The 12275-nt window shown below is 48.3% G+C and overlaps 1 long non-coding RNA gene across 1 annotated transcript; it reads right to left on the reverse strand.

The window, feature by feature from the left end:
• Positions 1–1934: 1934 nt before the first annotated feature.
• LOC141729671 (uncharacterized) lies at positions 1935–9570 on the reverse strand. The gene is made up of 2 exons (XR_012581072.1): positions 9335–9570; positions 1935–9087 (listed from the first exon to the last, which is right to left on the reverse strand). It is a non-coding gene; the product is annotated as an uncharacterized LOC141729671 (long non-coding RNA).
• Positions 9571–12275: the final 2705 nt, after the last annotated feature.

Raw genomic sequence — 12275 nt, forward strand, 5'->3', positions numbered from 1 at the left:
TGAGGAGCTGCTTGGTGACATGGGATGTTTCCATCCTGTTCCCTGTTCTACTCTGCTTCCAGCCAGAGGTTCCAGCCTGCAGAGCTCTTTCACAAGCCAGCTCTTGCCCAAGACAAAAGGGATGTTATAGCAACAACAATAGTGTGATTTCCCCTGACCAGTGCCATCCATCCCTGCAGGAAAACAGGGGTGGAAAAGCTCTGAAAGAGCTGCAGAAAAAATCAGTGTCAGGAGTTGGCATGAAACAAATCCAACTGTATCACGCTGCATTCAAAGCCACATCTTATTAAATCATTCAGCACCAAGGACTGGAAACAGGGGCAGCTTGCCAACTTATTCAGCAGATGTACACTCACAGCTGGTCAGCAGCTTTCTAAAATTACCACAGTCATCTAAGACAGATTTTCTTCATGACCAAGGCAGGTTTTTAATAGATTCAGGAAACAAAATGTTGTCTGGTAACTTTTCTCCTAATTCTAGGGCAGTAAATTGTCTTTGTGATACTGCTTTTCAATTCCTTCTGCCTTTTCTATTGCAGTTCAGAATTTTTATTTTCTTTTAAAAATGCTGATCACCTCCATTTACCCTTAGAAGAGTGAAGGCCATGCTGACTTCTGTCTAGTTGTAAAAGACTGGTTTAAAGGGAATGATTTCAAGAAATTTGGAGGCAATTAAGGTACAGTTCAAAATTTTTTTCTGATCTGGACGAGTTAACTTATGTCACTTTATTTTTTCTGCAGGATGTAACAACTCACTGCTGCTCACTTTGCTTCTCTGCCTGCTCTTCACTGCCCTGTTTTATGAAGTTTAGCTTTCAGCTCCTCTAGGCTTGAGAGAAAGTGAGGCATTAGGAAGCCAAGGAAATTACTGTACTTGCCAATACACTCTTACAAGAGGAGAAGCAAATATTGAGAGTGAACTCCCAGTCCCTTCAGCATCAGAATGGAGACAGGTGCTTGTTGTTGGCTGCAGCCGTGCCAAAGTTATCTCATGGTTATGGAAGCAAGGGCAGTCCATACCAGCTGTCATACAATCACAGAATCCCAGGGTCACTGAGGCTGGAGAATCCCTGCCAGCCCCTGGAGTCCCAGCTGTGCCCAGTGCCCACCTTGTGCCCAGCCCAGAGCACTGAGTGCCACCTCCAGCCCTTCCTGGGACACCTGCAGGGCTGGGCACTGCAAAGCTCCCTGGGCAGCCCCTGCCAAGGCCTGAGCACCCTTTGCATGCAGGAATTGCTGCTGCTGTCCCAGCTGAGCCTCCCCTGGCCCAGCCTGAGGCCCTTTCCCCTTGTCCTGTCCCTGTTCCCTGGCAGCACAGCCCGACCCCCCCTGGCTGTCCCCTCCTGGCAGGGAGTTGTGCAGAGCCACAAGGGCCCCCTGAGCCTCCTTTGCTCCAGGCTGAGCCCCTTGCCAGCTCCCTCAGCCCCTCCTGGGGCTCCATTCCCTGCCCTGGACACGCTCCAGCCCCTCCATGTCCCTCCTGGATTGGGGGACCCAGAACTGGGCTCAGCCCTGGGGTCCCTCAGCAGGGCCAGCACAGGGGACAGTGACAGCCCTGGGCCTGTGGCCACCCCATGGCTGGCACAGCCAGGGCCCATTGGCCTCGTGCCCCCTGGGCACCCCTGGGCTCCTGCCCAGCCCTGGCACAGCCCCAGGGCCTTTCCCCAGGGCCCTTTCCAGCCCCTGTGCCCAGGCTGGAGCTGCAGGGCCTGGGCTGAGCCAGGGCAGGACCCAGCACTTGGCCTTGCTGAACCTCAGCCCATGGATCCAGCTCTGCAGAGCTCCCTGCCCTCAGCACAGCCACACTGCAGCCAGCCTGGTGCTGTCTGGGAAGTTATTGAGGGCACCCTTGGGAACTCTCACACTCAAATCTGTTCTCTGCACTCACCCTCTGGGTTTGGCTCTTACATATTGTGCAGTTTTTATGCTCCCCAGGCAGTGTGGCTTGCAAACAAAACATATCATCCATCCATTTATACTTTTGGCAAAGTTCTGCCCCACCCAAAGCCAGGCTGAGGCTGGTGGCAAACAGCTTTGCAGAGGAAATGTGGAAATGTGTTGTGTGCTCCCAGCTCTGCCCAGGGCTCAGCTGATCCTGGGCTTCAAAGCACAGATTCCAATAACAGGAATGAAGCAGCACATCAGTCACCAGGCCCTTTCTTTTAGCACTGTTAGCAGTTACACCACAAAAGGCAAATGAACAGAAAGAGCCATTCAGCTGGGGCTAGCTGAGTCTTGGTCTTTTGTCTGGAAAATCCTTAACATCCCCATTGAGGGCTGGAGTAACAAATTAAAAACTTTTGTGTGCTTGCCTCTCACAATCAGTGTGTGTCAGTAACACTGGGAGCGTGGATAAAGGACAAGGGAGTTGTGGGCTGACTTTACCATTCATTAAGGTAAAGTCATTTACTCTTCTTTACACAGGCTTGAAAGGGCTGCCCAGTGCAACAGTGCTTGGGGCATGGATCTGGGCACAGCAGGGGTGGAGCATTGGTGCTGCCATGTTCTGCTTTGGGAATGGCTTTGAGTCCTGTGCTGAAAGCAGAAAGCTATGAAAAATATCTTATTTTCTTTAGGTGTGCATGGAGAATCCACTCCAATTAAACAATGAATGGGATGTTTTATCCCTCTTCAGGATGCTTGGTGTTTTCAGGTCTTTGGTTACAGAATGGTCAAAGCCAAACCTTTCCTGGTAGGGACAGGGAGGGACTGATGGCCCCTGACCCCAGACTGCAGCTGGGGGGTTCAGGGTGGGAGTGGGCTGGCACTCCTTCCATGGAACCACACAATCACACAATCAGTATGGCTGGAAAAGGCCTCCAAGGTCTCCAACCTCTGATGGAACACCACCATGCCCACTAAGCCAGCAGCCCCAGGACAGACACCAGGAGGGTTTAGGAACCTCCCTGAAACAGCCCATGGATGAGGGACCAGTGCAAGACTGGATGGAAGAGATGGGAAAGCTCCTGTGAAGCAAAACTCGAATACCTTCCTTTGAAAGTAACTCAAATTCCTGTTTGACAGCAAAACCAGTGTTTTTCTGTTTTCAAGTTTTCGGAGTTGTTGTGGCTGAGGAAACAAAGCCCTGTGCACAGAAACAAGCTGCATGTGGGAGGTGCTGCCTGATAACATGATCAAACCCCAGCAGTTTTCCTCCTGCTTTCTGTGGGAGGTTGCAGGGGCTGTGGAGGCTTTGTGGAAGACACTGCTCCATTCAGGAGCCATGAACTCAAGCTTTAGAGTTTCACAAGCAGCAGAGTGTGAAACTCTCTTTTTTAATCACTGCTTTTATGTCTTGGTGCTGTGTAGAATGGAGTTCTTATTTCTCTTGGCTTTCCTGGCACCTACCCTGATTGAATGTCTGTTTTTATTTCACTCCTGTCAGGATAAAATCTCTTGGTTTTGGCAGATTCCCCGTGCTGGAATCCACTTCTGCAGCTGATACGTTAATGGTGCATGGCTGCAAATCAATTTTGTAAAACATTTTACTTAAAATGCCAGGATAATCATTTACCCTGCTTGTCATTAGATCTCTTTTTGCTCAGGCATTCCCTGCACTTCTTGAGCTGTGGATGTGAAATAAGGCTCAGTGAAATCTGGCAGGATGTGAGCTGCAGCATTAGTTGTACGAGGTGGTTGTACCCAAACCCATCATTTGGGAAGTTTCAGTGCCTCTCCTCCATAAGGTGCTGTTACACATGTTCACTACATGAACACAGGCACCTTTGTGGAAAATGTTCTTCAGCAGAGCCACAATGTATGACTGTTAAATAAATTCACTTGTGAACTGATTCTGTGTAAAAAGGGAGCCTTATACTCATTTATCACAATGAAAGGAATTCCTTAAGCACTATGGAAAACAGCCACCTACAATTATCACTCAGTAATTTAAAATGCCAGTTGCTTTCCTTTCTGACACAGAAAATATATGTCTATGCATGCAGTAAAGGTAGTTAATGATCACATGCTGCATTAACAGGATGGGAAAATTAATCCCATCCAATATAAAAGTATAAATATCATTAGCTGAACCAAGATGAATGTGACGTTCTTGGTGAGTGAGTCTATTTTTGGGAAATCACGGGGTTGGAATAAGATTAAAATAAAAAAAGGTGACACTTGGCTCTTCTAACTAACTGTAAAATACTCCCTTTTCCACTCAGAGGTTACAGCTTGTTCCTTTCATAAAGCCTCTGGTTTAGCCTCTCTATAATTTCAGCCTGAGAAGAACTTTAGGGTTGATGGACTGCAAACCATGGAGTGACAGGACAAGGGGGAGTAGGAGTAGATCAGCTATTAGGAACAAATCCTTCCCTGGCAGGGTGGGCAGGCCCTGGCACAGGGTGCCCAGAGCAGCTGGGGCTGCCCCTGCATCCCTGGCAGTGCCCAAGGCCAGGCTGGAGCAGCCTGGGACAGTGGAAGGTGTATCTGCCATGGCAGGGGTGGAATGGGATGAGCTTTATGCTCCCTTCCAACCCAAACCCTTCTGTGATTCCATGTAACCAGTGTTGCTTATTTTTGCAGAACAAGTTTACAAAGCAGCTCAGCTTTTGCCACCCATAAAATTTCTCCTGACCTCTGAGACTACTTAAACTTCTCCTAAGGTAAAATTCATTTGGTTGGACATAGCCAAAGCTGTTGTTTATCTCATGGAATATTTTAAAAGCCAATCTGTTCCCTCTGTTGGTGTATTTTTACTCTGATTTAAATAGACACAGAACAAAACACTTGTGGTCTGTGTGTTTAATGGGCTGTGTGTTTAAAGATCCTGCCCTGCCTTTTCTGGTGCTACCAAAGCTGCTGATGGCAGCCTGAATATCCTTTTGTCATTACAAATCTTCCTGCTAATGAACAAGGCCGGTTCCTCAGAGTTTATTTAAGCAGGAGAAATGCTGGTTGCATTTGAAACCATCTCACCATTATGATTTTAAGCCCCCAGGTATTCTGCACAAGGAAAAGACACTTTGCAAAGCTTGGGTCAGAGATCTCCTCCTGGAGACTCTGACTCCTGCTGCACGTTGGCATTTGGCTGCTGAGGCAGCAGCAGCAGAGTCAGGGAGCCCATTCCAGCACATGTGCTCAGAGCAAGGGCTAATTCATCCAGGAATAACTTTGAACTGACACAGAAAGTCAGCACTTCTCCCTGCTCAGGGAAGCCAGCTCATTCTTCCCAGGCCTTATTTTTAGCTGGAGATAACCATGGGCTGTTAAACACCCAGAGAAGCTTCTAGAAGCCCTGTGGCACCAGGAGAGCCCTGCTGACTACACCTGCACAACAGCCCCCATGGCATGGAGATAATAAAGTGGGGTTTGAAAAAAGAACTTTTCTAAGGTAACTGACATCATATATATACATACATACATATGTATATGTATATGTGATTTTCTTTGCTGCTGCCAAGCAGACAAGGGCAGGAGGCAAACCCACAGGCAGGATTTGCCCACTGATATATTTGGATACAGTAAGTGGCAGATCTTAGGTGGAGAAAAATGTTCTTTAATCAGTATCTTTTACTTTATCACCATTAACTCTGTCATGCTAATACAGTGTTACTGATTAAAGCTCCTGAGCTTCCCTGTAATAGACCTGAATTACTGTCAGGATAATGAGATTTCCATTTTTTCCATTTCCAAACGTCCTGTTGGTGCCATTCAAATCACATCTGCATTCAACAGGAATTATTCTCCCTTCCTGCATCAGAAATACCACACCACACTCAGCTGGAAGCAGCTTTCCCCTGGTTTAGTGCTTGGTTCAGGATTATTATTACCAGCCCTGGGTTATTCTGCTGTGTATTTAAAGAGGCATTGAAGGACATTGGTGCACAAGGCTGAGCTCTGAGGGACATGGGGTAATGGGTGACACCAGATAAATTATTTGTGCTTATTAATCATAAATCCTCCTTGCACCAAGGGTGCTCCTGCAGTGGTGATAATCACACCCAGTGATGGTTGGGCATGGAAATCAAATTGCTGATGCAGAAAGAATTGTTTCCAGCCAGGACAGAGGCAACAGACAATGGCAGTGCCACCAGAAAAGAGAGAGCAACAAAGGGAATGATGGCCAGGAGGTCTGGCAGTGAAGCCACCACACTGGCAGTGGCATTTGATACAGCCCTGTGACAATCCCCAGCTCCAAATGTGGACTCCAGCACAGCCCATCTAACAAGAGGTGTTTCAGCCACCTACAGCTTGTTTTAGGGTGAGGCTCTGTGGTATTGTGAGGTCCCCAGGATGAGGTGAGAGATGAGAATTTGACTCCACGTTCTCAGAGAGCTGATTTATTATTTTATGATAATATGTTATATTAAAAAAAGTTATATACTAAAACTGTACTAAAGAAAGAGAAAGGATACATCAGAAGATTATAAAGGAATGAATAATGAAAGCTCGTGACTGACTCCTCAGAGTCCAACACAGCTGGCTGTGATTGGTCATTAATTAAAACAATTCACATGTTTGGATAAACAATCTCCAGACCACATTCCAGAGGAGCAAAGCATGGAGAAACTGAGGCTTCTCATCTTCCCAGGATTTTTCAGAAAATATCACAGTGGCAAGGCTGCTGTGTTAACCTGAGCTTTGGGTGATCTCTCATGATGCCATCTCCACAATCTGCATTTTTATCCAAAAAACTCAGGGCAGCCTCTTCCTTTGCTGGCTGCCAGGTCACCTGGGTGTCACAGCACCCTCCAGGACAAAGCCCAAGCCTTGGCTGACTTGAGGGGCTTCAAATTTCATTTTGTTCCAGCTGTCTCATTCCAAACCAAGAGCAAAATAATGTTTAGAATTGTATTATTATCAATCAAAAGACTGACAGATTTATGTTGTGAACATATTGACATCTGCTTTGTGCAAGCAACAGGGTTTGGTGACATGAATCTTACACCTTGTTCATGCCCCTGTTCCACTGTTGGTTGTTCTGGAGCTTCATTATTCAGGCCCCTGTTCCACTGTTCCTCTTGTATAACTTCAGGTACCCTATTGAAATCAACTTGAATTTGTATGGTTCTCTCATTAGAATATGGGAAGATAAAGCATAAAAGATTAAACCAATCTCTAAAAAACCCAGCAAAATACCAGTTAACAATCATTCCTTGGCATGAAAGCAAAATCAGATTATGATCTGGAAGAAGAAGAAAGTGCAAATAGGATTTCAGAGGATAAATACAATAATGGTTACCATTCTCATGCAAGAGTAAAATTCCAGAAACAGCTGAATACAAATTAATATTCTTTTCTTCCATCTAGAAGTACTTACAGCCAAAGAAGTGGATCCAGCAAATAGAACATATTAGATCCTTCTGGGCTCCCACTGATGGCTTCCCAATGCAGAAAAGATTAAATTAATAGCACAAACATGGGAAAGCACTAAAGGCACCAATGAACACATAATATAGTATTTTTTGCAGTTATTCTTAGATCAAAATTAATTTTTTAATGCAGCTCCTGAACTTGCTTTAAAGGTATATGATGAGTTCCAGAGAAAGAGCAGAACAACAGAAGATTTCAGCCCAGGTAAGCTAAAGTTAAGGTAAAATCTATTTGCAATACCCACTGCTAAGCAATTAAATGTTCAGCATGACTCTCATTTATTGAACAATTATATAGATTGAGAACTGAGGAGAAAAGAAGAAATCACAGCAAAATTTGTTTGCTCTGATTTCGGATGTAATAAACATTAAAAAGATGGTGGTTGTTATTAATGACATGGAAGCCTTTCCTAGGTGTTATTTACCCTAAGATTGGATTGGAGCTAACACAATTTCAAGGAAACATTCTCTGCTGTGATCTCCAAACACAGTTACACATCCTCCTTTATGCTCCTCACAATATTAGCCCCATTTGCAGAACAAACACATTCAACCCTGAGCCCTGGGGCCGTGACCCGTGAGTAACAGCGCTAATGGGATTGTGCTCCACACAAAACCCCCGCTGGATCTGTGGGAGCCGCCCCGCCTCCCGCCTCCTTCCCACACACCCTCTGCCATCCTCTCCTCCGGGCCCCAGCAATGCCTCAGCCACCACGTTGCTTTGAGCTGCCTTTTCTCTCTTTAGCACAGGTGGAAATGATATTTTTTTGCAGTTATAAATTGTGTGGCCCTGCTGAAGGGGTCCAGGCTCAGCAGGAGTGAGGAGGTTGTATCACTCTGAGCTTTCTATGGCTTATACTGCTTTGCAATCCCACCAAGTACTGTACTCTAGCTCCACTTGGACTTGGGTGTTAAATCTTCAATTTACCAACATTTGCCATCAAAATGAGAACCTTATCATCAGCTTCTCCTCTTGTTTCCTTTCTTCTCTGGGTGGCTGGCTGCCTGCTGAAATTCCACATGGCACAGGATGTCCCCAGACCCAAGCTGCCACCAGTGCCAGCTTGGGCTGGTTTGACAGTGCCAAGTGCCTCCTGCAATCTGCCATCAGGAACCTGGGATGGTGAGTTTTGTTTCCCAGAGAAAAGGGCTGGTCTTGGTGTTTGGGGGCCTGTGGCCCTGTGTGGGTGACTGCTAGCAAGGATTCTGAAATCCACAAAGCCCAGAGCTCCAGGCACGCTGCAGCTGCAAAAGGCATCCCAAGGGGAACACAGAACTGCCACAACATGGCTCCCACCAGAGCTTTCTCCTTGAAGCAGCCTTAGCCCAAGGCTGCATTTACTGCCTAGGGTTAGGGTTACAGCCAGGGTTAGGGTTTTGAAACCACAAAGCCCAGAGCTCCAGGCACCCTGCAGCTACAAAAGGCATCCCGAGGGGAACACAAAAGGATGCCTCCCACACCCAAGCTGCCACCACTGCCAACTTGGGCTGCTTTGAGAGTCCCAAGCACCTCCTGCAAACTGACACCAGGAACCTGGGCTGGTGAGTTTTGTTTCCCAAGCAGCACCACATTACTGCATCCAGAGGCTGTGCAGGGAAATCTGTAGAAGCCCCTGTAGAAGTGGGAAAACATTTGATGCTCATCCTCACATGGAGAACCTGATGCTCTCAAGGTTTATTTGAGTCTGTATGTTTATCAAGCTCATAAGAGGATATCCATCTGTTTTATCTGATGTTTCCTTGAAAGGATGAGAGGATCCAGACAGAGATTTCATCTGTTTTAATGAGAGAATCATAGAACACCCAGAGTTGGAAGGGAACCACAGGGATCATCAAGGCCAGCCTTCTAACCCTGCACAGACACCCCAAAATAGTCTCCCTGCTGCCTGGGAGGGCTGTCCAAACACTCCTGGAGCTTGGGCAGCCTTGGAGCTGTGCCCATTCCCTGGGCAGCCTGGTCAGTGCCCAGCACCCTCTGGATAAAGAGCCTTTCCCCAATAACATATCCTGAATTTCCCTCACCTGAGGCATGACCACAGCAGTGTTGGGAAGGGAGCTCTGGAGATCTCCACTCCAGGGTAAGACTATTGCCTGCAATCAATCAGGACACTGAAGAGATATTTTATTATTAGTATTGTTGTTGTTATCATCATCATCAAAAGAAGCTTGATTTATAGACCTTATGCTATTTTGAGGAATGGAGCTGGACTGGGGACACAGGGTACAAATCACTCAGCTTTAGGCACTGAGTTCAACATGGTAACCCACTTAGCAGAGACTCATTCTGACCTTAGTCCTGTTATCAGAGCTGCAGTTACTGGGAACAGGAGTTTGTTTTTAAATACAGATCTTTCTCTCCTTTTGGGCTGGCTTCAAAGGCAACTGCTGCCCCTACAGGGAAAACCGAGAAAATCCAGCTTGGCAATGAAACTCGTGCCCTCCCCGGGTGCCAGCACAACAGGAGCACAGAATCCCCAAACCTTTGTTTGGCAATGGCAGCTCCAAAATCACATGAGGTGAAGGACAAATAGAGGGGATGATAAGAAAAAGCCTCCAGGATGGGATCCTGAGATTGAGCAGGAAGGAGACCTGGAGCCACTGGTGACTGCAACACCTCTAGGCTCAGCAGAAAACCACACAGAGCTTCAGTGGGAGCCTCCAGGTGTCCTTTTGCTCCTGCCCCTTGAGCACCATGGAGGTGACACGGTCTGGAGCTCAGTGGCCAGGCACAGGGGGACAGCCAGGTTTTCCTGGATCTCCAAAGGAGGTGACTCCAAGATGATCTGGAGGCATCATCCTGTTTGTCAACTTGACATCAGGTTAAGGGGGGACATTTCCTCCTGTTCTGCACTGGGGAGGCCGTGGCTGGGCACTGGGACCAGTTTGGGGCTCCAAGGCATCTCCAAAGCAGAGTGAGCCTGGGGATACCCTGGCAGGGGTGGGGACAGCCAGGGAAAGCAAGGAGAGGCTGTGGGAACCAGAGATGAGGAGGGGGAGGTAAAGAGGATTCCAATGGCCTCTCCTCTGCTCACAGACATCTTGGGGACATTTGGGATGAGCTCTGCTCCGCGGGGCACAGCTGCATCACAGGAAGCCCCAGCCAGTCCCAAGAAAACAATTCTTATTCTTACAAATTCACTGTTAGCCCCTTGCCTCAAGAAACCTGCCTCTTCCCAGCCTCTGTTGTGCTGTAAGCTCAGCCCTGAGTGCTGGCAGAGCCATTCCCTCCTGTTTTTCCCAGGATTTCAGTGTGTTGCTTGCAGAACGAACCTGCTGGCAAAGTGAATACAGGGAGCATCCGCAAGGTAATCTCTCCTGAAAGCCTGGAGCTAATCAGGCTTCCCTGAGTCACTGCAGAGCCACAGCACTGCTAAAACCCCACCTTGGCGCTGCTGGTTTCCCAGAGCAAGGCTTTCTTCTCCCAGCTCCTGCCTGGAGAGCTAACTGAGTTTTAATGACTCCCTAATTAATGGCTTTGGGCGGCCGGACTTGCCCGAGCACGCAGGCTCCGTCTGCAGGGAGGAGGATGAGGAGGATGCAGCAGCGCGGGCTCCGCTCCAGGCTCAGCTGAGCCCTGCTGGTGCGTCTGGAAATCCCTTCTGGGGACAAGCACCGGTTTTCCAAGGAAACAGGCACGCAGGGACATGCAGCACAGCAACGATCCACATGCACTTCAAGGTTTATTTAGTCACAGTTCTTGTAAAGGGGGGAGGAAAAAAAGCTTTTTCATTGTGGGAAAAACCAATGGGCTGCAGCACGTGAGGCATTGTTTCTGTAGGAATTTCACAGCAAATCAGATCCAAACTCCAAACTCCACAGAGATAATGGCCCCGTGGAGCTGCTGCTGTCCCTGTCACCCCGTACCACCTGTGACAGAGAGAGGGTGGCACCGTGCCCTCCTTGCTGACTCAGCAGAGGGCTGCAAAGCACATGCAGGTGTACAAGGGGGTTGTTAGGAACACCCTGCTCCAGGAACGGCCGCTGAGGAGCTTTGCCAGCCCGGGAACGCCGGGCGGGTTTTGACAAGCCTAGCTGGGAGCAGCGCTCGCTCCTTGGGAGAGGAGGCAGTGCCAGAGCTAGGCACGGGAGAGGAAAGGTGGTGAGCGATTTGATGAGCCTGGGAGCCACCATTCTCAGGAAATACAGCACTTCTGGAAGCTGCTTTTACCCCCTAAGAGGAGAAGCAAACCCCGTTAGCAGCAAAGGAAAGAGGGAGCAGAATCACTTCCCGGGATGCTGGAGAAGCTCGCTCGCTGAAGGGGCCGGGAGTGGGGATATCTGCAGCAGGACACCTGGAATCCTCAGCTCCATGGCCACTCATCATCCTCAGCACAGTGGGAGCTGCAGCTTTTATCCCAGAGCCGTTTTTGGGATCCTCTGTCACCCTCTCATCATCCCACCGGAAATGCCTGGCATGGTGCTGAAGGAAATGCTGTATGGATCCGCCGAAGGCATGGAATGGTGCTCCTGTCCTGAAGCCCAGGGACACATCCAGGACCCTGGAGGGAGCAGTGCCCAGCCCAGCCAGGAGATCTGGACTCTCCCAGAGCTGTTTTCTGGGATCCTCTGTCACCCTTTCATTATCCCACTGGAAATGCTGTAAGGATCCACCCAAGGCATGGATGGTGCTCCTGTCCTGAAGCCCAGGGACACATCCAGGACCCTGGGGGCAGCAGTGCCCAGCCCAGCCAGGACATTCTGCTTCCAAGGGATGTTCTGGCAAGGCAATGGCAGCCTGTGCCTCTGGAAAACCCACCAGTCCCATCTGGAAACCTGCTGATTGATTTCCCTTTGGAATTGTCTTGTCTTCCTTCTTTTACCATCTTCCACACTTCGTTTTTCTCTCTTCTGTTTAAATGGGGAAATGTTTTTGCCCTCTCTCCGCTAAGAGTTTCTCCTTTGATTTCCAATTTTGACGCATTTCCCCCAGACGTGCTATTTTAATCAGAAGCAATCAGCCATT

The sequence above is a fragment of the Zonotrichia albicollis genome, chromosome 7, assembly GCF_047830755.1.
Source record: "Zonotrichia albicollis isolate bZonAlb1 chromosome 7, bZonAlb1.hap1, whole genome shotgun sequence".
Classification (NCBI taxonomy): Eukaryota; Metazoa; Chordata; class Aves; order Passeriformes; family Passerellidae; genus Zonotrichia; species Zonotrichia albicollis.